A 25,144-nucleotide genomic window follows, 5' to 3' on the forward strand; every position below is an offset into this window, starting at 1 on the left:
GATGAAAATGGTAAATATTGCCTGGATTTGCAACATCAAGTCCTTTTAAAGTAATTGAAGTGGCACCTTTGCCTTTGGCTACCTCAGCCCAACAAGCTAAACTATTTGCACTCACATGGGACTGTATCCTAACCAAGGGCAAAACTGCCAACATTTACACTGACAGCATATATGTCTTTGGAGTGGCTCATGATTTGGGAATGTTATGGAAGCAAGATGGCTTCCTTACTTCCAGCAGAGATAAAATTAAAAATGGCCCTGACATTCAAGAATTATTGGATGCCATATTCTTACCTGCTGCTTTGGCTATTATTAAAGGCCTAGGGCATTCTAAGCTTGACTCTCTAGAAGCTAAAGGAAATTACCTCACTGACATTTCTGCAAAAAAATTGCTGTCCTCAAAGGGTTCAAAAGTCGAATTTCTGTCATGGTCCGAAGGAACTCACCTCCACATGATAATTCAGAGAAATTGACTAGAGACACTCAACATTCAACACCAGAAAAGGAAAGACAACATCAACACTCAAATGGGTGTTCATAAGATGAGATATCTCTCTTTGACCATGTTGGAAAAGCCCTTTTCAAGTGTTACTGGCTAATCCTTGTGCCACCAAACTCCAAGGTGTTGACTTCTGGATCCACGTGTCTTATCTAATCAAAGTTCCTGACTGGACTTGGACACCAACTGGTGATCTCAAATTCATATTTCCAAGGAATTGATGCAGAGAACCACTGAAGCAGACAGCTTTCCCCAAATGACAGGCTTGTGTTGTATATTCTTTTCTTTCTGCTGTTTCTCACCTAGTTTTCTCATTCTCTATCCTGGAGAGGAAAGGCTCTTGTTCAAATTTCCCAAACCCTTGCAAAACGAGGGAACCTTTCAGACTGTTGGATATGTTCTTAAAAACTGTGACCCTTTAGCCTTCCCCATAGCAAGCTTTTCCTTCATCTTCAATGCAACTGTTAACTATTCCTGCACCTCTATAGATATTTCTTTACCGAGTCAAACTTTTACAATCAGAGGTCCTGGTGTCTTTCTTTGACCTCTCCTCTGTCATAACTCTCACTGCAACTAATCATACCTATTCCATCTATGTGGTTCCCCATTCTCACCACTACCATAGGTCTATTTGCTGTAGCAAAATACTTCCCCTCTGTACTGCCTTCGAGAAAAAAGTCCACACAACAGGATGGCTTCTCCCCAATAGTTTCCCAAACACCACTGACCCTTGGCTTGAAAGGGTTAATCAAATAATCTCAACTAATGGCAGTACTAATAATCAAACTCTGATAAGAGTCTTATGTGCACCACTTAGTTTTATCTTTGTCTGTGGTGAATGTGCCTTAGTGAGTCTTTGAGTGTTTAGACAGCTGGCAGTGGATTGGAGGCCAATGCTTACTAGGATTTCTAACTGTCTCTTTGGACATTCACACTAAATCTGAGGTTTTCCACTGGTCCTGTCATTGGTCTTCCCCATTACACCTCATCATCACTTAAACAGGAACTTTCAGGAGGTATATGTGGCTCTGGATTTGCCACCATCAGAAAGGCCCTTATCCCTTTTGTGGGAATTCATTCTAATGAAGAAATGAATAGGAATCTCTTTCTAGAACTGGGAAACTTGATGATCCCACCACTGAGTGTTTAACAGTCCAACAATGTCATGGGGCTTGTTGACCTAAGTAGCTTTAGGCAATCACATAGCCCTCTATTACCAATTTGCTGAACAAGGAGGCATTTGTGTGATAGCAAATGCCATCTGTTGCATATGGATAAATTCCTCCAGAGAAATAGAAACCTGATTACATAAAATTAGAAACAAAGCACATTGGCTACAAACTCCACCTGATGATAATGGTCTGTTGATCACTTTATCTGGTTGTCTTCAAGTTTGGGCTCCTGGTTTAGAACAATTTACAAACTAGGGTCATATGTCTTATCCTTATTTTGTATATCCTTTTTATTTTTTCAAGATTTATTTATTTATTTTAGAAAGAGAGAGAGAGAGAGCACAAGTAGAGGGAAGAGCATGGGGAAAGGGAGAGAAAGAATCCTTAAGCAGACTTCCTGCAGAGTGCTGAGGAGCCCAATACAGGGCTTTATCACAGGATCCCAAGACCAAGACCTGAGCCAAAATCAAGTCTGTCACTTAACTGACTGAGCCACCAGCCATCCCTGTATAATCATTTTTAAGATGTATACCTATTATCTGTTAAACTTTTGTAGAAAAGATATACCCAATAGGGTAATACAGACTCAAGATTTTAAGATGATTTCCAATGTTTACACTCATTTTTTTCAAGATGTATTTATTTATTTATTTATTTATTTATTTATTTATTTATTTATTTATGAGAGAGTGAGTGGGAAAGAAAGGGAGAGAGAATCTGAAGCAGACTCCACACTGAGCACAGAGCCCCATGTAGAGCTTGATCCCACAGCTACTATATCATGACCTGAGCTGGAAACCACGAGTTGGTCACTTAAGAGACTGAGCCACCTAGGTAATCCCTCCAATGTTTACAATCTTGATAAAATACAGAGTTTAGATGGGAAACGTCTGAAATTACCCCCTTCTGCCCTTCCTTTATACTCAAATGTGGCCTCCACAGTTTCTAATATGTGCACTTCCCTCCAATATGGGATGTGACACCCAAGCCTGGTACTGAGGGACAAAAATGATTCTAAAAAGAAACAGATGAGCCAACTCCTGATCAAAGAAAGACCCTGATCAGAACAGGGAAGTGTGAAAATGAGTTGAGGAAACCTTAATGAGTGGAAAAATCATAAGTGAGGGCTCTCATGCATCTACCACTTGTTGAAGCTTACACAGTCCAGCAGAAGGGAGAGAGTCTTCCTTGTAACTCAGCTACAACAAGCTGGAGGCACCTGACAACAGCATTCTGCCCTCACCTGTAGCTGATGAGAGGCTGCCACCACTTCAAACTCTCATTTTCTTCCAATGCGCTTTTGTTCAAAGCAATCCCTCCCCACTTCCTTCTTTCCCCTGTAAAAGTATGCTCTCCTCCTTTGTTTTCCAGACTTCTCTATAATTCACCATCATTTGCTTGTCCCAGATTACAATTTCTCTGTTATTCCCACATAAAGTACATATTACAGGGTAAATTGTTTATCTGTTTGTTTATTTGTTTGTTTTTTAAAGCCTGACACTTCTTAACAAACTGGAAGCCAGAAATCTAAGAGAATGTGCTAAAAATTAAATTTATTCAGAAAGAAAGAGAGAAAGAGAGAGGGAGAGGAAGGAAGGTGGAAGGAGAGAGGAAGGAAGGAGAAGGAAGAGAAAAAATTCTGAAAATAATTGATGATCATATAAAGTGCTTCTAATATGCATATTGTATTATAAACTAAATACATATTAGACATAAAAACAAAAATAATGGTATATAATTTGTGGAGTTAAAAGACAAGATTAAAAATATTACTGGTTCAAAATAGAACTTGAGAGTGATCTAAGTTAAACTATTTAAACATTTTTTACTTGTTTGTGAAAAAGTTAAATATATTGATGAATTTATACTTTGATGATTCATATATTGATTGTAAAACTTCTAAGACAATCAATTACAAATATATATTGATATGTATTTTTTTGTCTGATAGTGAAAAAAACTGAGTCAACACAAAAGAGGGCAAAAAATGAGAGAAGAGATATATAACAAGGACAGGATAAGAAATAGACTCAAAATATGAAAGTAGAAATAAATCCAAATATATTAGCAATCATCCCTATCAAAATACCATGGACTTTCTTCAGAGAGCTAGAACAAATTATGTTAAGATTTGTGTGGAATCAGAAAAGACCCCGAATAGCCAGGGGAATTTTAAAAAAGAAAACCATATCTGGGGGCATCACAATGCCAGATTTCAGGTTGTACTACAAAGTTGTGGTCATCAAGACAGTGTGGTACTGGCACAAAAACAGACACATAGATCAATGGAACAGGATAGAGAACCCAGAAGTGGACCCTGAAATGTAAGGTCATCTAATATTCGATAAAGGAGGAAAGACTATCCATTGGATGAAAGACAGTCTCTTCAATAAATGGTGTTGGGAAAATTGGACATCCACATGCAGAAGAATGAAACTGGACCACTCTCTTTCACCATACACAAAGATAAACTCAAAATGGATGAAAGATCTAAATGTGAGACAAGAGTCCATCAAAATCATAGAAGAGAACACAGGCAACACCCTTTTTGAGCTCGGCCACAGTAACTTCTTGCAAGATACATCCACAAAGGCAAAAGAAACAAAAGCAAAAATGAACTATTGGGACTTCATCAAGATAAGAAGCTTTTGCACAGCAAAGGATACAGTCAACAAAACTAAAAGACAACCTACAGAATGGGAGAAGATATTTGCAAATGACATATCAGATAAAGGGCTAGTTTCCAAAATCTATAAAGAACATATTAAACTCAACACCAAAGAAGCAAACAATCCAATCATGAAATGGGCAAAAGACATGAAGAGAAATCTCACAGAGGAAGACATGGACATGGCCAACATGCACATGAGAAAATGCTCTGCATCACTTGCCATCAGGGAAATACAAATCAAAACCACAATGAGATACCACCTCACACCAGTGAGAATGGGGAAAATTAACAAGGCAGGAAACAACAAATGTTGGAGAGGATGTGGAGAAAAGGGAACCCTCTTACACTGTTGGTGGGAATGTGAACTGGTGCAGCCACTCTGGAAAACTGTGTGGAGGTTCCTCAAAGAGTTAAAAATAGACCTGCCCTACGACCCAGCAATTGCACTGTTGGGGATTTACCCCAAAGATTCAGATGCAATGAAACGTCCGGACACCTGCACCCCGATGTTTCTATCAGCAATGGCCGCAATAGCCAAACTGTGGAAGGAGCCTCGATGTCCATCGAAAGATGAATGGATAAAGAAGATGTGGTTTATGTATACAATGGAATATTCCTCAGCCATTAGAAACGACAAATACCCACCATTTGCTTCTACGTGGATGGAACTGGAGGGTATTATGCTGAGTGAAATAAGTCAATCGGAGAAGGACAAACAGTGTATGTTCTCATTCATTTGGGGAATATAAATAATAGTGAAAGGGAATATAAAGGAAGGGAAAAGAAATGTTGGGAAATATCAGGAAGGGAGACAGAACATAAAGACTCCTAACTCAGGGAAATGAACTAAGGGTGGTGGAAGGGGAGGAGGGCGGGTGTTGGAGGGGAATGGGTGACGGACACTGAGGTGGACACTTGACGGGATGAGCACTGGGTGTTTTTCTGTATGTTGGTAAATTGAACACCAATAAAAATTAATTAAAAATAAAATAAAATAAAATAAAATAAAAAAACAAATATATTAGCAATCAGAAAATTTGCAAATGGATTTAATGCTTTATTTAAAATGCAAACACTGCCGAAGTGTTTTTAATACAAACTTCATGCTGTTAATAAAGGAAATATTTAAACATCAGAATATGGAAAGGATAGAAGTAAAATAATAAAAACCAAGCAGGTATATAATATATATAATAACTATATATATTATATATATATAACTATTATGTAACTTGGTATATAACTATACCAATAAAATTCAATATTCAGAATAGCATTTACTTCTGAAGGGAATGCAAAAGGATGCAATTAAGTAGAGGCAATTAAAAGGCTCCAAGGGTAATGACAATGTTCTAATGTTTGATTTCTTGCAAGATATCATTATATCTTATATCATGTACCTACTTTTTTTAAGTAGGAGCCCACATGGAGCCCCATGGGGCTCAGACTCACAACCCTGAGATCCAGACCTGAGATCAATAGTCAGAGGTTCAACCAACTGAGCCACTCAGGGACCCCTGTCATGAACCTATTTTGAAAAAAAAGTTCAATGTTTATAAAAAATTAATTGTCCTAATTCTTAGCACCAAAGTGTAGGCCAATCGATATATTAAATCAAAACAGATCTTGTAAAATGAGCCTATGATGTAATTATTACCAAGTCACATGTATAAATAATACATGCATAATTCAGTTCCTTGTATAAGTAATGGAAACTCTTCCCACAGACTTTTTATTTTAGAAAACTCCAAGCATCAAGAAAAGTTGAAAGAATAATAGAGCAAGCATGTTTAACTGCCACATAAATAACATTTGTTGATAATCTTTCTCTTGCGTCCTCTCTCATCTCACTTTAGGTTTTTATAATAGTATATTAAGTTTAATATTTTTTAATCCATTATCATCTCAAATTGGGCCAGTTGCAGCCGTTCCAAAGCTAGCTTTTAGGTTCTTTTAGCCTGTGACCATTAGTATTTGAGCCCAGTGGAACAAATTTTGACTGTTAATTTTTCATTGACAGAAAGCATACATCTTTGATGTTATTATCAGTGTTTGCTCATTTATTGTTATCCTTCTGAAATTGTCTTCAGATTCAGTAGATACAAATCAAGCCTCAATGTATCTATCCCAAATAGTTTTTTTTTTTTTTTCTGGAGAAATTTGTTTATAAATAAAATCTGTGTGTGTTTGTTTTAACGAATTTGAACTCAAACTTGACATTTTAATCTTCCTGAGTATGTGAACTGTGTCTTCCTCTCTTCTTCCTCCTCTTGAATCTGGCAAATAAAGATCTTTAATTAATATTTGTTGCATTGCATTAAATACCAGGCAGCTGTGTGGTGTGTGTGTGTGTGTGTGTGTGAGCACACATGAACTAAATTGGAATAACCTGGAAGGAGACCGGGCTGCAGTCTGTAAGTTAACAGAAACCACATTTCATCTTTATCTCTCTACTTAAAAGCTGATTGGCCTCTGTTTTTCAAGGTTATCACCCTTGCCTGAGAACTGAAGAGGTTTGAAATGCTCCTCACAAATGCGGTTGTTGACTTTCAAGCCAGAACCTTCTCCCTGGCCCCCCGCTCCCATTATCCACCTCTCCCAGAAACCAGTGGGCTTTTGAGTGACTTCTGCTTCAGTGGCTGAAGTGATTGGAGCTGACTGGAACACTACAGGCAGTCCTCAGAGCCACACGCTCGGCCTAACTTATGTAAACACTGTCCTGTTGACAGAATTCTCCTACCCCATCTGCAGCTGCAAGGGAATCCATTATTTTTCTGGTCCCTGGGGAGAGAAAAGGTCTCAGGCATCATTACTCCTAGGCAAATGTAACTGACTCTACTGCATACCCTAATTTGCTTGCCATAATTATAGGTCACTCACCCGCTTTGTTATTTCCAACACCCCCCCCACCACCACCCCTGTTTTTTTGTTCTTATCAATAATAAATGGAGCCCGTGAATCACACCGCTGTAATATTTAGGTATTATTAAAATGCTAATAATAATAAGGTAGCGTCAGCAACACCCTGGTTTTATCAGCTGATCAGATGCTCTATTAGGCAGCCAGTGAGGAGTTGGAGCAAATTGGTTATGTTAATGTCCTGTAGTACTTGGAAAAGATGAGGCATTGGCAATTAATTTTTTCCAAGCTGCAGGCCGACAGGCGAATTTATATTCCTCCCTCTCCATGGGATCAAGCTAAGAGAAGGTGAGGTAGAAAAGTGAGCTTCAAGTAGCTTTCCAGGATCTAATTGAACGGTGCTAAATAAAGCCTGGAGAGGAGAGGGGAGAGGGGAAAAAGTGCACCTAACAATGGGCCAAGGATGCTCTTCTCCATTCATTCCGCTGACAGGGCTTTTGCAACTTAAACCTGTTTTATTAATTATGTTTGACATTTCCTTAATTAGTTTCATTTACATCCCATCAGCCCCTACCAGACGATTGCTCCATACATCATTTTACTAGAGGAGCGTGATGCCTACAGAATTATAACAACAACAGACAATTTTATGTAACTTACAGAAAATTAGTGGACAGCCCTTTTCATTTTAAGTGGTTTTATAGAAAAGGGAGAAATTCATTCCATCTTTTTTTCTCTTCTGAATTTCTAAAATACCTAATCTATTTACTCTGACGTTAAAGATAATTCAAATTGTATACTGATCTACTCAAGTTCATTGTCCAGATGTGGGATTCACAGCATCTTAAGAAAATTACTCTTTAGGAAAAAAAAAAAAAAGAATAAATGAAGTAGGGTTAGAAACATACCAGGGATGGCCTTATACCTAGCAACCTAATGTTGCCTGCTCTCACCAGCCAAGTGTACTCAGGTGCTCCTCACCTAAGAACTCAGCCAGTACTCATACAGCAACCCAGCCTCACCAAGCCCTTAGATACTAGGTTGGACACAATTAAGTTGATTGGATCAATGAATTAGTGAATGAATAAATTAGGAGCCCCAGATCCTGATTTTATCTGCCCAAATTCTGTGTCAGTGAGTTATCTAACACTCTGGCTTTGGTATGAGAGTTATCAAAGGATCCAACATAAATGACAGACATTCACATAAGATATTATTTTTGTTGGAATTATTGTTGTTCAGGTCTGTGCTTGTTATAGAGGTGTTTGCAGGGCTCCTGATGCCTGTTACTGTGGGTTCGTGCTTTAAAAGTCTGACTTCTAACAGTCCTGAGTGGCTCAGTTGGTTAAGTGGCTCTGGTCAGGATCTCAGGGTCCTGGGATGAAGCCCCCTGTAGGGCTCTGTGCTCAGCAGAGAGTCTGAGGATTCTCTCCCTCTGTCTCTCCCCTCCGCTGCTCACACACTCACACTGGGGCTCCCACTCTCTCTATCTCTAAAATAAATAAATAAATAAATAAATAAATAAATAAATAAATAAATAAATCTAAAAGTCTGACTGTTGGTCCACAGATCTTTTTTTCAGAGAGCCCCAAGCCTTTTTCTCAGGTTCCCAACCTGAGGTCCTGATTTCAAGATGTCTTATAAAATGGCACCTCCCCTGTCCACTGACCTGACTTTCTTCGGTTTAATTCTGGCCTTATTACGTTTCCTTAGCCTATCTCTGCTGCCATCTTGGAGTGTGACCATATGGAACCAGCCTGGGAACTATTCTACCCAGGTTCTGGAGTGATAGTTTGCATCAAATACATATTCAGAATCAATATGAAATGAATAGCCTCTGGCAAATTGTATTTTGCCAACAACTAGGGGCTATGAGTCTTGGTTATTTTTACCACCCTTTAACCAAAACCATGCTGAATAGTGTCTTCCTATTACTCCTACTACTGACCCAGCTCACATTGCCTTTCATTCCCCAAAGTTACTGCTACTTCTCATTGAAATCATAGTCCAGAGTCATGACCCTTATTGGCTTGATAATGTTTTGCTGAGCAATGGTCAATCAGCTCCATGCATGGAGCTGGTCTTCTTGATGCATGCTGCATGTTTTAGGCTGAGCTTCAGAGACATGTGTTGGCACTGCTTTCAAGTAATAGCCACAGCATGGACCTCCGTTAATTGGTAGCTTCTACTTAGGTTAATCCAAAACACTTTAATGAGTTTCAAAGAACCATCATTATCACATACTTCATTATTAAATGTATTAGAGATTACATTTAATGAATCTCCCCTTTCTGTAAACACCACCTCTCCAGATCTATCCTTTATTCATTCTTTTCTGTCATACAGAAATTGGTGATTCTCCTCTTTTCTAAAACTATCTGTGGCATGGAATTGCCTACTCACACTTTCTTTCCAAAGCATCTTTTTTTTTTTTTTTGCCCCCAGATTTTTGTCATTAATCACAACCACTTTTCCCTTTTTACTGAGGAAAAAGGAAAGGAGAAGAAAATTGCAATTTTCCCCTATGAGTTCTTCTCATTGCCATTTCACTTTTCTCTTGTTTTCAGTGGTAGAATTCTTAAATAAGTCATCTGGACCTCTACACCCTGTTTTTCTCTCTGACCTATCACAGACTCCCTCTGCAATGTCTCTCAAACATCTCACCATTGACATAGGATTACGGAAAGTCATTATTTCCATCATAATCATGCTAGTCCTGCAATCCCAACTCGTAAGCCTAGTTTTTTTGGGGGGAACTTTCATGGAAAACTCACCTTTCTTTGTTGAAACTCAAGTTTTTCCTCCTTCCTTTCTACCAATCCATTAAAAAAAAAATAAGGCCTATTCTGCACAAGAACTAATGCTTGTGGATTCACACAGGGGAAAAATTCTGTTCCTCCAAGAATTTGAATCAGGAAAGGAAAATATAAACATGTGGAGAGTGAAAAAGATCTCTAAGCAACAAACAGTCCTTCCTTCTGAACCAGCCAGCCTTCCAATGCTCTATTCCTATATTAGGGCTGGTTTTACTCTCCAACTTACCCAGCTTTTCCTGCAGGAAAAAAAAAAAAAAAAGCAGCTTTTCCTGCTTTTCCATTGTTCTTTCTTTCTCTCCAGCTACTCCTTTATCCACTAAATTCCTAATTACTGATTATTTTAGTGTCATTTTCTAAAACTCTGAATCCCTCAATCCACGAATTGAGACTTCATGCTTAGCGCTCAGTTCAGTATCCTCCCAGTGTGTTCTTGTCCAGCTCACTCAGGGGCCTCTCCTCACCCAAATTCTCACTCCTTCCTCAGCACTTCTGACTTCTGCTTCTGCCCTGAACTTGGACTGCTCTTGTGCTGTTGTTTTTGAGTAAATATTTTTTTCTCCTCATGTATCATTCAACTTTTTACCTATTTGTGCCATATTTCTCCAAGAAGATTGTAAGTCCTTATGTTTCCATGTATTTATTTTTCTCATAGCATGGACATGTTGCTCATTAAATACTGATGAAGCACAGAACAGCATGCTATGCTTGTCTGTGCCAAAACAAATTAATCTGGAGTATCATCATATGATGCTCAGGAAATAGGTGATGAGTGAGGATTAATACCTTCAGAAAAAAAATTTAAAAATCAGTAGACTCTGATAAGATCTATACTGTTATAAAGAATTATTTCTAAAACTATCAGGATACCATTTACCACATTTTGTCTAAGTAGGTACTCAAGAGGGAAGTATAATTCTGTTCATATAATTGCCACTTAGAGAATAATAACATCAATAGTGTGTTTATCCACGTATCAAACATCAGACTAGGTACTACACATGCATTGTTTCAAATGTACACAGTACAAAGTGACCTTTATTATGAATGCTTTACAAGTAGAAAACGCTGAGACTTAGAAAACAAAAACTTTCGGAATGCCTGGGTGGCTCAGTGATTGAACATCTGCCTTCAGCTCAGGGCATAATCCCGTGGTTCCAGGATCAAGTCCCACATGGGGCTCCCTGCATGGAGCCTGCTTCTCCCTCTGCCTGTGTCTCTGCCTCTCTCTGTGTGTCTCTCATGAATAAATAAATAAAATCTTTTAAAAAAAAGAAACAAAACTTTCATGAGTTCAACAAGCCACCTTAAACACTCGTGCTGAGCTGAGATTTGAATGTGTATCACCTTAACTGGAGGCTAATGTTCTTTCTAGTTTGATATGGGTTATTCATCATATTAGAAACCTACACCAATCATATTAATATATAGTCATGTTGCTCAGATTGGTGCAGATGGGGAACTAGATCAAGTGCTGCTTTGATTTTGACTTACCTCAAGAAGTATAATAATAATAGCCAATATTTATTGAATACTTACTACATGCCAGGCCTGTTCTGGGAGCTTCACTGTGGTTAAATCTTCTAATCATGTCTACTTCATAAGATAGGCACTATGATTCTTGCTTCATAGAATAAGAAATCAAAGCACAGAGAGTTTTGATTCCTGATCAATGTCCTATAATCAAGAAGTTGCAGAACCATGATCTCACTCATACAAGATGACTCCAAGGCATTTAACAGCCATGTCAGTTCAAAAACTGTATTAATCCATTGGAAACCTTTGTAGGTAAGCCCTTACAAAAAAAATTGACTGTTTTGGACTTTTTTTTAATACTAATACCTGCTGACACCTCTAAGTGGTAAGAAGCATATCATGCTAAAACACCCTCATATCAGTTCTTTCACCAGACTAGCACTACTCTTCTCCTATTATGGAGGAAAGCGTGAGACAAAAAAAGAGAAGAAACGATCTTCTCTATCCCTAAAACAGGAGCTCTTGAATTGGTCCTTGTATAACACGACCTGAACTTTGCAGTGTGCACATACCAATCTTACCAATTTCTATTTTCTTCGGCCAAATGCCCTATGTGTTCCAAATATCAGGCCATAAAAGTCATTTTCTGTTCTATTGCTACTATTTCAATAATTCTATTTTACATTTTTATGGAGCTTCAGAGAGAGTACTTTTGAAAAAGCTGCTTGCATCCAGGGAGGTAGGACAAAGGCCAATTAGGAGACCACATGGGATGTGAAAAATACAACCAAGGTCATGATACCCAGGACCATTAAGTCCTCTTCATAGGGGTCATGGCAATAGATTTAAATAGTCTATTTCTAAACTCGATAATTATATTCTGCTTTTTTTCTTTCCTCTTGAATTGTTAGTGATGTAAATTCATCACACAAAGTCCAAAATTATCACCTATTGTCTATTCTATAGTACTTGGAAGTAGCTTTATTTTAGTATGTGAATGAAATGAGATCTGATATCTATCTTCTGATGCTTCAGGAATCTGGCTGAAAATAGCACCAAGTATGAATTTAGCAATAAGCTACATGGTTATGTCCACCTAAAACTGCACCTAAAACTGTTTACCTAAAAGCTGCATCTGTAGCTGGTGATCATATCAGTCTGGGTCAGTACACATCACATCCTCCCATTTTGTCTCATTTGTACAATACATTCTTGGGTCTTTCTTTGGTGATGAATCTTCCAGTGTTGACTCCAATGAAGAGGAACTACTGAACACTTACTATGCCTAGACAGTGCTGTTAGAGGAGTGAAGAAGGCCGGTGGTAAGGCCCTTGATGCCAGAGAGTTGACATCCTACTGGTAGAGCAGGTAACATCCAGAAGAATAACATGAGACAGTGAAAAGATATGATATAAGTGGCGGGTCCTAAGGGAAGCCAAAGAACTTTAGTCAGGGTGATCGGGAGGACAGAGTAGATGCAAAGAGGCAAGGTGTGCCAAGATACGGGTTGAGAGGAGTCATTCAAGGCAGAAGAAAAGGCACATACAGAGCCCTTCAGCGAAAAGGAGTTTGATGTATTCAAGGCAAAGAAGGCAGCATGGCTGGACCTGAGTGAGCAGGAAGAGAAGCACAAGACATCGGAGGTGGACTTATGGACATCATTCTGAGCTTGATGGGAAGCCACAGAGGATACATCTGTTTTACTTCACAACAATTAAAAAATCAGCATCAAAAGGACATGAATTTAAATTAGAAAATAATTTCCATGATAATGAAAGTTTAATGCAATTTTAATTTTGTTTTGTTTAGGTTTCAAATCTTGTGAATAGCTGATGGGAAAAGACTGGGTTGAGATGTGGAGGGGCTTATGGTGAGCTTAGTAAAAATAGTTTTCCAGTGGATTTTTCTCCTCCCTACACCAAATCATTGTTAGTTGTGCTCCCCAAGGATTTGTGAAGAGACTAATAAAATAAAATGAAATTTTAAATGTATTTTAAGTTTTAAGTAAAAGATTAGTAGTCACACCCTTTATTTTTCTTTCATACCCAAGAAGTCACTTGTAATTGTTCAGAAGAAGCTCAGAAAAATGAAAAGATGTTTACGTTTCCTTGGAGCCTCTGACAACTCTGGGTTTTGGGCTATGAGTTCATATGTTTGTTTTTTGTTTTGTTTTTCAGGGTTTGTTTTTTTTTTTTTTCTCTCTCTCTCTCTTCTAAGCAAAGTCCTTGAAGTCACTGATGGTCTACACGGCCTGTTACTCTCAAAATGTAAGACTCATTTTCTAATAGGATTCAGCTAAAAAACAAAAGAGACAGAGCTTCCAAGACAATTAACTGCCTGTATCATTCTTCTATAAAACAGTGTGCTAGTTTATGAAGGACTTCAAGAGATCTGAAATATCATCAAATGATGAAAAATCAAAATATTTTGCTGTCACATGCTGTCACATACTGTCAGAAAGCCTTGTGCTGTGGCCACAGTCGAGTTGAATCCGATTAAAAGATCAGCAAACAAGGCAGGTTTAGGGGTATTTGACCTCATCAGGGCTGTGCCTGCAAGTACCTGTCAGCGTTTCAGTTGTCCTATGCTGTGACACTATTGCTTATGCAGCTTGCCAATGGACATGCCTGATGACATCCTGGAGAGGAAACAACAGATTCATGTGTTCAGTTTTCTATTTTCAAATACTATTCAGTGCTGCTAAGATGGAGCTTAAATTTAATTCCAATTACCAGTTCCACAAACAATGAATTATTCAAGATAAACTGCCCAGTTTTACTGAAGCATGTGTGTAATATGCATATATTTGCTTCTGTCTACACATATGTGGACAGAGATGGAGAAATTAAATTAGCCTATCTTCCGTTTATTAGAATTCCATAATGCTATGTATTTCAAAGAAGCTAATCAATATTTGCTGAGTTGGAGTTGCATAACTCACGAAAACTACACAGTCCCAAATATCCGTGTATCCACTTAAAAATTAGAGATAAGCCAAATGAGGGACCATGTATTTTTATATTATAAGCAAGAAAAAGAAGCTGTGTGTAATATATGTATGTGTGTATCTGTGTGTCTACGTATTTTTCAAGAATGAGGTGGAGGGAATAGGATCGTTGAGACAGGTCTTTTTTTTTCTTGAAACATTTCTGATATTGCATTGTGTGAGTAGTCATATCATAGAGTTGTTGTCATTGTGTTAATAAAAATAAAATTTTAGCCATCTTAGAGAAGAAATAAAGCCCTTCTTTCCGTTGTGATTTTTATGGTGAAACTATATACTTCACTTTCAGCAGTTCTGCCCCAAGAATTTTCATATATTTGCCTGAGGCAAACTAATTTGTTTTTATCTTCACTTAAATTTTTCACATTTCACAGGGAAAGAAAAAAATCGTGCATAGCTAGAGCACAACAGTTTCCCCATCTGTGAGAAATTGCTCTGAAAACATGGATGTAAGTCTAAAAACTATTTCTACTTTTTAAAGCCCTTAATTTTTAATCTTTTTTACCAAATTATAAAAATAGAGAAAGTGCACAGATCATTAGGGTAAAGTTGGATTAATGTTTATAGTCAACACACTTGTAGAACCACTACACTGATGAAGATCCAGAATATTGCCCCATCAGAGTCCCTATCATCCCCTCTTCCTAATCAGTAGCCTCACATCTATGGCTATCAGGTAGTGTTCCTACTTCAAACTATGTGTATATATATAAAACATATATATACACACATATATAATATGTATATATTACATATATAATATATAATTATATATAATACATATATGTATATATATTATATATATAGGATCCTACAGTCGGTCCTTTCTTTGTGTTTGGTTTCTTTCATTCAGTATTATGTTTGTGAAATATATCCATGCAGCTGTATTTAGCATAGGTTCATTCTTGTTGCTGTATAGTATTCCTTTGATTGGTTAGACGACCATTTATTTATATGATCTATAGTTGATGGAATGTTTTAAAAAATTTACTTGTAAATAGTACTGTTTTAATCATACTTGCCCATTTTTTTAGTGCACATTAGTAAGTACTTGTTAGGAATATACCTAGAGTGGAATCCCTGTGACACAGGGCATAAATACGTTCAACTTAATAGGTTGTGTTTAATAGGTTACTGAAATGCTCTCATAAATTTGCACTCCCAGCTCATTAGCATGCCTGTTATTCCACATCCTTGCCAGCACCTGGCATGATCAACCTTTTTAATTCAACCATTTCGATGGATGTCCATTGGTATCTCAATATGGTTCTTTTTATACTTAGTATTTGTTTTTTTTAAGATTTTATTTATTTATACTTACTATTTGACTGATGTGTTGTGACTCCTTGGTTTTGTTTATGGACACTTCTCTAGGCTTCTTTGTCAAGTGTCTACTTAAGTATTTTTCCATTTTCCTGTTGCATTGTGTGTTGTTGTTTTTTTTTTTTTTTCTTTCAATAGTCTTCTATTTGTTTAGTGTGTCTTCTGTTCTGCTTAAGGAATCCTTACCTACTTCAAGATTTGATGATATTCCACCATGTTATCTTCTAGAAACTTCATTATTTTAGTTTTTACCTTTAGATCTTCAGTTTATCAAGAATTGTGAGATACGGGTTAGATTCATTTTTCTCTAAGAATTGCCATTTGAGCCAGCACTATTTGTTAAAAAGGGCATCTTGCCTCCCATTATATTGCAGTGTTACAATTGGTATAACTCAAGTCAGCATATATGTATTGATCTCCTTTTGGTTCTTTATTTTGTTTCATTAGTTATTTGTCCATCCTCAGGAAAATACATTTCCTTTATAAGCTATTGGAAGTCTATAACACTGTAATGTCAAATAGTGTTAATATCCCAACTTAATCCATTTTTTGATTGCCATTGCAATTCTCCACCTTATCATATATATTTGTGGGAGAAAAAAAAACTTCTCAATTTTCAAAAGAGTCTTCTTGAATCTATAGATCAGTTTGGGAAAAATTGACATTATTATAGTATAGAGATTTCCATCTATTAGCTTGATATATAACTCCGATGTTAGTGCTTTTTTAATGTCTTTTGATTTTGGTAAAACATTTTAGAAATTTTACATATCTTTTGTTACATTTATTCCTGGGTATTTGATTTTTTTATGTTGTTATTGTAAATAATATTTTTAAATTTCATTTTCAAATTATTTTTGCTAACATAGAAATACAATTAATTTTTGCATATTGACTCATTTACTAATGACATTGCTGATCTGACTTAGTAGTTTTATTTTGTATACATATTATGGGTTCTATATACATTATACATATGTCTTTTGTTATAAATCTTTGTACCTTCTATCCTTGCCTATTGCACTGGTTGTACTTTCCAGTACTGAAAAAAAAACAGTGTTGAATACAAATATCCATAATAGACATAACTTTTGCAACCTTAAGACCTCAGGGGAATTGCTTTCAATGTTTCACTATAAAGTATGAAATTTGCTATAGATTTCTATGGACACTCTTTTTCAAACAGACCAAGTTTTCTTATAACCCTAGGCCTTATGTCTAATTAACATTTTTAATTATGAATGGGTATTGAGTTTTTTCAAATGCAGAATTTAATCAAATATGAGATGTTCATGTTACCATTTTATTTATATTACTGTGGAGAATTCCATTGATTGACACCTTACTTAAAGTAACTTGCATTTTTGCAATAAAACCAACATGCTGTGATATATCATCTTTTTTATGTATGGATGGGTTTAATTTGATAATATTTCACTTAGAATTTTGCATCTATTTTTAGGTAGGTAATTCATCTGTCATTTTTCTTTCTTGTAATGCCTGTGTCATGTTTGGTTACCAAAACTATGCTGCCCTAATAAAACAAATTTAGAAATTCTCCTTTTTTTCTTTTATCTTTAAGAATTTTTATAAGAATTATGCTATTTATACCTCTCTAGATAATTCACTAGAAAAAACACCTGGCTCTGGATTTTTCTTTTTGAAATATCTTTATTTTTTTTGAAATATCTTTAATTATAATTTTAATTTAGATAAAGATATAGGACCATTGAAATTTTCTATTTTGTTTTTGTGTTAGTTTAAGGCAGTTGTGTTTTCTAGCAATTTATATATTTTATCTAAATTCCCAAATAAACTGACATGTAGTTGGATGGAATATTGTTTTATTATCTTAATTATGTCTGTAAGATCTGTAGTGTTTTCCATTTCATCTTTTCTGAAATTGGTAAATGGTATTCTGTCTCTTTCATTTTTAACATCTTTCTAATGGTTCTTTGTTTTTTGAAATATTTTCAAAGAACTAGCATTTGACTTAGAGATACTGTTTTCTTTTACAAATTTTATTATGTTTTTTTCCTTTACTTGTTTGGGTATAATTTACTAGCATTTGACTTAGAGATACTGTTTTGTTTTAAAAATTTTATTATATTTTTCCCTTTACTTGTTTGGGTTTGATTTCTGAATTTTTAAGATACTACATACTTAAATCATTGATTTTTAGCCTTAGGTTTTTTGAAAAAAAAAAACACACACACACACACACACAGGCCCTGGATGGTGCTTTTTTTATTAGAGACTTTAATATTTTTCCTTTTTAGTCAGAGAGGATAAGTACTTCATCATTGATCACTTTAGTTAAAATAGACTGGATTGGGTTGATATTAGGTTGGAATTTTGTTAATATTTAGTCTACTTTTGATTCATTTCTGTTCCTAGGTCATGATCTTCCAGAGATTGGCAATCTCTGTTCTCATATTTATGGCTAGATGTCCTTCATCATTTTTGGGGTATCCATTGCAATTATTGTTCAGATATTGCTTCTGCCCCACTTTTTTTCTCTTTTCCTTATGGAAATTTTAATTATAAGTAGTTTGCAACTTTTGCAATCTCAATTTATCTCTTAAACTTATGCCCTAATTCCTATCCCTTTCCATTCTTTTTTCTCTCTAGGGCTCAGTATGGACATGTTCTACAAATGTGAATACTTATTTTCTTTTTATTGGTATCCAATCTGCTGTTAAACCCATCTAAGTTCTTACATTCAGAAAATCCATATTTCTTAAGTCCAAAATTTCCATTTATTTTTTAAATAGATTTTTTATTTTTCAGTTTCTCAGTTTATTATCCATCTTGCTGAGCACATTATTTTCAGTTATTTTACAGTCTATAATTGCTATTCTGATATTTGTATCATTTATATCTATTCATATTGTCAGTTTTTATTCTTGGTTCTATTTCTTGCTATGCCTGGTAAATAATTTTTTTAAAAGATTTTATTTATTTATTTATTTATTTATTTATTTATTTATTTATTCATTCATTCATTAGAGACAGAGAGAGAGACAGAGACAGAGACAGAGAGAGGCAGAGACACAGGCAGAGGGAGAAACAGGCTCCATGCAAGGAGCCTGACATGGGACTTGATTCTGGGTCTCCAGGATCATGCCCTGGGCTGCAGGCGGTGCTAAACCGCTGAGCCACCTAGGCTGCCCTGCTAAATATTTATTACATTCTAGTCCTCTACACACAAAACTTAAGAAATTATCGATTTTTTTTTCTATTTTTCTATTGATAGTTCATTCTATTTCTTAGAAGGCATATCAGAGGAGCATGTCATATTCTAATAAGCTGTGTTAAGTCAAGTTTTAAGACTTCGTAAGACTTGACCCACTCCTGGTAAATTGCTACTGCATAGTCCTCAGATGCTTTGATTAAGAGCCTGAAACTGGTTTTCAGAGACTTGCTGGGTCCTGAACTTCATTTTTTATCTCCTTAGTACTGTGAAAGTTCTAGGCAGATTTTTAAACACTTGTTGCAGAGATTCTTAGCATCTTGCCTTGCATAATTTTAGATTTTGAAATTTTTCATAGGGAAAATTGACACAAAATTTAAACTCACTTCACTGTTTCTCACTTTCTTCTGAAATAACAGGCCCTTAAGTCCTGGCTGCCCTGGCAAGCACAAATTTGACTTTTTGTCTTCAACTCTGTGAGATTGTAGCAAGTTCTACTAGTTCACTTTAGCAGTGGCCTACTACTTGACCTCTCAACTGCTTTTGCATGGCTTACAAGTCAACAAATGCCCTGAAGAAAAATTATGTTGTATAACATTGGGCTCATTATAATGCATTTCTCCAAATCTCAGATGAGCTGGTTTGGAACTCTTTGATTCCTTAAACACAATATTTTTAGTATTTTATATAGATGTACTAGTTGTTATTAATGGGAGTTATGGTCTGCCCCGAGCTACAGCACCATAGCTAGAAGCAGAAACTGTCAAAGATTTCACTTTTAAATTATGAAATATTTCATTTTAAAATTTTACCAACTTTCTCCCCACCAAAAATACTTTTGAACTGTGATGTCTTTGTTTCTTAAATTATGCAAGAAACAGATATCTAATGGAATATTCCATAACATATCAGTGAGGATACAAAATCGAATAATAGGAATTTTGCACATATACAAAAGTTTTAAAAAATCTTAGGTAAACACATACCAGTATTTTGAGTTCTGAGCTGACCACTTTTCACAGATTTAATAAAACTGCACACATATTATACTATTACCAAGGTAATTCAATAAACAAAAAGTCATGAAAAATAAGTAGAATTTCCCTTTGTGTTTTGGAAGACCTCTCATTACATATAATGTCATGACATACTGACTGGCTGACTATATGATGGATTGCCATTTATGACAGAATGACTTCAATTAGGTTGATAGAGGGATGACATGTTCTATAGTTGGTATCATACTTAGTCTTTCCATTTTTTTCTAATAGCAACTGTGACTTTAAAGGGTCACAATCTTGGTTATTTAATGAGAATTTATTTCTTTTATTTATTTTGAGAGTCAAAACAAATATTCATTAAACATATTTCCAAATGGAGCATTGGGAAACCCTTTTCATAAAGAGGATTTTTCTGCAGCCTGGATGCCTTAAGCATCATATTTTCCTAACAGCTTCCATTTTCCACACACACACACACACACACGTACTTCCACTTCTTCTCGCTCTTCCTTTTCCCTCTCCTGAGTGAATTAAGGTGAAAGAATGATTGAATTTCTTTTTAAAAAAATTATAGCTGAATAGTGTATTGGTACTCAAAATCTTTCCTATTTAATTTCTAATAATAAAACTTGCCTTTGATTAAGCCTACCCTAGACCGACAGTTTCCTTATCTCGAAGTCCATTATCACCTTCTTGAATTCTGTTTTGGCTTTATTTTGCAGACAGCGTCCTTGGAGCTATCTTTCTCTTATGATTTGTTTTCCCCACGTGAGTTAACTTAGGTCAGGCTCCCTAGACTTAGAGCCTGAGGTAGGGATTTAGATGCACATAATTGGCTGAGGGAATACTCTTTAGATAAAAGAAAAAACTACAAAGTAGAGAATGAAACAAGATGGAGAAAGGCAAAGAACTAAGCAAGAACATGGTCTTGAATAATGTCTTGCCTTGGTTTAATTCCCTGGGTTCTCTGGAATATAAACTCCACTATAGAGTTGTATCCCTTAAGGCAAGAAGGCTGGGCTTTTGTGTCTAGTACCACTCAGTCACTGTCTTTGGGACACTCTGGAGAGGATTGTAAAACTTCCCAAGGAGGCCACTCCAGTCAACTGAAGGAAATTCTGTGGAGAGGCAGATAACTATGGGTCTTTGGTAGCCAACAGTCATGGCAGGTGGCAGGACACCCAGAGTCTAACCTGTGAACCTGTAAAAATATAAATTACACTGAGAGGAGCACTTGACAGGATGAGCACTGGGTGTTATTCTGTATGTTGGCAAATTGAACACCATCAAAAAATAAATTTATTATTAAATATATATATATAGGGGGATCCCTGGGTGGTGCAGCAGTTTGGCGCCTGCCTTTGGCCCAGGGCGTGATCCTGGAGACCCGGGATCGAGTCCCACGTCGGGCTCCTGGTGCATGGAGCCTGTTTGTGTCTCTGCCTCTCTCTCTCTCTCTGTGTGACTATCATAATTAAATAAAAAAATTAAAATATATATATATATATATATATAAATTAAACTATGTCAGTCCTCTGCCTAAAGCCTTCCTATTTAGAATAAAACAAATTTCTTACAAGGTTTCTCCCCACAATGCCTTATGTGATCTGGCTCCCATCAACCTCTCAAATGCCATCTAGTACCATTTTTACCTTCATTTATTTTCTTAGCAAAAAATCTTCATTGAGGATGTGCTTTGTACATGCACTTTTCTGACATGAGGAGTGCAGCTGTGAACAAAGCAAAATTCCCACAGTCAGAAAGCTGCTTCTCCAGTATTTTCACTCACCTCATTTGAGCATACCTCCATTTTTTTTTCTCAAAAAACATGATAAATTGAAAATCAACTCCCTGGTTTGTCATAGTAGACTCACTCATATTCTCATCTCAAGCATTATCTCCTTAAAGAAGACCTCCCACTGACCTGTTCTAATCCAGCAACCCCACCTGCCTTACTCCACTCTGGATGCTATTGCAAGATACCACAGGCTGGATGGCTTAAAAACAGACATTTATTTATCAAAGTTCTGGAGGCTGGGAAGTTCTAAGATTGAGGTTTAGATTCTCGAATTCAATTCTAACAAGAACATTCTTCCTGATTTGCAGACCATCATCTTCTTCCTGGGTGCTCACATGGCCTTGCTTGGCTTCCCTTTTTTTTTTTTTTTTTTCCTGTTCTAAGGACACTAATCTCATCATGAAGGTACCACTCTCGTGACTTCATCTAAACCCAAGTACCTCTCAAAGACCTGACTTCAAGTACCATCACTCTGGAGATTAAGGCTTCAAATGAATTTTGGAGGGACAAAAATATTTAGTTCATAACACCACTTTGTTTTTTTTATTTGTTTTGTTTGTTTTAGATACTTTGTATTAGTTGATTACCGTTGTCACAAGAATCTCAGTGTATAATTTTTATTTAATTATAGTTTTACTTATTAATGACTGTCTCCATGCTGCTCCATGTTAGCTCTGAAAGAACAAGCACCTTGGCTCTCTTTTTCCCTAGAATAATCTGTAGCTACTGGGAAATTTCTAGGTGCTTAGAAAAGCATTTCTAGGTGATTGAGAAATGTTTGAAAATAAGTATCTAAGTTAAAGAATGTAGTTTGGATGTGTTTGGTTTTTTTTTCCCCCTTTTTATTTTGATAAGCTTAAATTTTGATGTAAGTGTCAATATTAATGGTACAAGCATGTATCTCTAATCTTTTTATATCCTTCAAGGCATTGCACACACAATTGACCATAATAGGTACCAATTTTTATTAATAGCATTCACTTTCCTTAGTTGGGTAGTCCACATTTCAGCTACTAGTAACAAAAGTCCAGAAGTGTTTTGATATACTATGATGCAGACCTCAGGTAGAAGGAGTGAGTCATATAAACCTTATTCACGACAGCTTCTGTTTGTCAAAATTAAAAAGGAGAAGTTTTCTCTTGGGTACGGAAAGGGTCCCAAGAAAGATAATGCCTGGAATGAGTTGCCAATGCTACTCCAAGGGATGAGCACACAATTAGGATATTTTGTGGCCATTTATAAAGATATGTTTCCATTATGGCAGGTTGGGGCAGAATCAGCAGCTCACAAATTAGAGGGTCATGTGTTAGGGACAAGGACTCTGGATGCATAGACTCTTTGATCGACACAGGTTGAGGAAGAGGAAGACTCATAGGGCAGATTGATACTGGGAAGCAAGGCATGGTTTTATCATCCTGTATCTTACTGGCTCCCTCTACCTCCAAAGCAGCTTCTTTTGGAAAGGAGCATTTCCTTGATATATGTATGAACATACCATTAAGGATGAAATGCTACTTATCCTTACCAATAGATAAGTTCTTAATGATATGAAAATAATTCCAGATACTGCATCTTATAGTTGTTTAATACAGAGGGTACATACAGCCTATGTTCAGTGTCCCAGGGTGGGGTTGGGGGGAGGAAGGATTCCAGAGGAAGGAAGCTGGGGGTAGTAAGAAATCATGGAAAGAGAGAGAGAAGAGAAAACCCTGCTGAGTTTAATCTGAACAGTGTATCCATCACCCAAAATGATACAAATCAGCCATTACTGGATCATGCAAAAGCAACTCTCCTACCTGCGATCCCTTCTTTGCTTTCTAAACCTCTTTGCAGCTCAGCCTAATGAATTGTCAGAACTGTCAGACAGCTCTAAGGAATGACAAATGTCTATGATTTGCTGCTGCTGCTGCTATTTTGCTAGAAACACCTGATGTATGTAGTCTTGCATTCTTCAGTTTCGAATTAGAGACTTGGAAAACAAAATCAACCTTGATAAATATAGCAATTTTTCCCCTGTTCTGTAAGCTGAACTGAATGGATATTTTTAAAGATAAAGAACTCTCTTTTGTTCTTATAATATGTGCATGGCACAGGGTAAATCTCAAACAAAGAGCTAATACCCTAGTGGTGGTGGTGGTGGGGGGGTAATCGCCAATTCATGAGTTAGAGTTCAGTTTATATTACTATTGTCAAGATTAATCATATGTCCCTTTTAAGTAAGTTGTGTTGCCTTGATTAATGCTATTAGGGACCATTAGAAATTGAAAACCTTGGATTTCCATAGCAGACATCCAGGTTCAGCCATCATTTCATAGACCATTGGTTATATTTACTAATAAAAGAAATAGGATCGATTTCCAAAGGTTATTTGATATTTTAAGAAATATCCTTACCAATAGATAAGTTCTTAATGATATGAAAATAATTCCAGATACTGCATCTTATAGTTGTTTAATACAGAGCAGCTGAGGCTTCAATAGGGTGAAATATATATAAATAAATAAATAAATAAATAAATAAATAAATAAATAAATAAATTTAAGATCTTCTTCAAATAATTGGAAATTTAGTGCAAATTTCAATATGTTGGAATAAGTAAAATATCGTACTCGTGGACATTCTTCTCTAGATTCTCCATTACATGTTTATGAATATGTACATATTCTAATGATATGGCTTTAAAGCTGAAACTTCTAAATAGCTTTCTTTCTTCTAGTATCTAAACATTCTTTTCCCCCATACAATGAATTCACATTAGCTGTAACAAGCAGAAAGGTTTACAAAGGTTTATAATGCTTTTAAAGATCACCTTATCCTTCAATAAATATCTCTTTTAGCTTATCAGTCCCACCAGGGCCCTCAGCCAAACTCATCCCAATTATAAAAATATTATGATTCTATCTAGTAAAAGTGGTTCTTTTCTTTCTGTATCAAAACAAGAGGAGTTATGTCAATTCCTTGATGAACATGTTTCCATCTATAGTCCTCTCTTTTTGGTCATCTTGTTTTTTTTTTTTTTTTGAGATTTTATTTATTTATTCATGAGAGACACACAGAGACATAGACAGAGGAGAAGCAGGCTCCCTTTGGGGAGCCCAATGCAGTACTCTATCCCCAGGGCCCTGGGATCACAACCTGAGCCAAAGGCAGATGCTTAGCCACTGAGCCACCCACGTGCCCCTCTTTTTGGTCATCTTTCACAAAGCCAACAATTACTACTGCTGAGGGGGCTTTGAGGTCATACTTTGAATGATTATCAAACGTAGTGAGAATATCTACCTTCAGTGCTATGTGTCCTTATACAAAGACTGGTTATCTGAGCAGAGGTCGACAAG

The sequence above is a fragment of the Vulpes lagopus genome, chromosome 4 (genome assembly GCF_018345385.1).
Source record: "Vulpes lagopus strain Blue_001 chromosome 4, ASM1834538v1, whole genome shotgun sequence".
In the NCBI taxonomy this organism is placed as follows: domain Eukaryota; kingdom Metazoa; phylum Chordata; class Mammalia; order Carnivora; family Canidae; genus Vulpes; species Vulpes lagopus.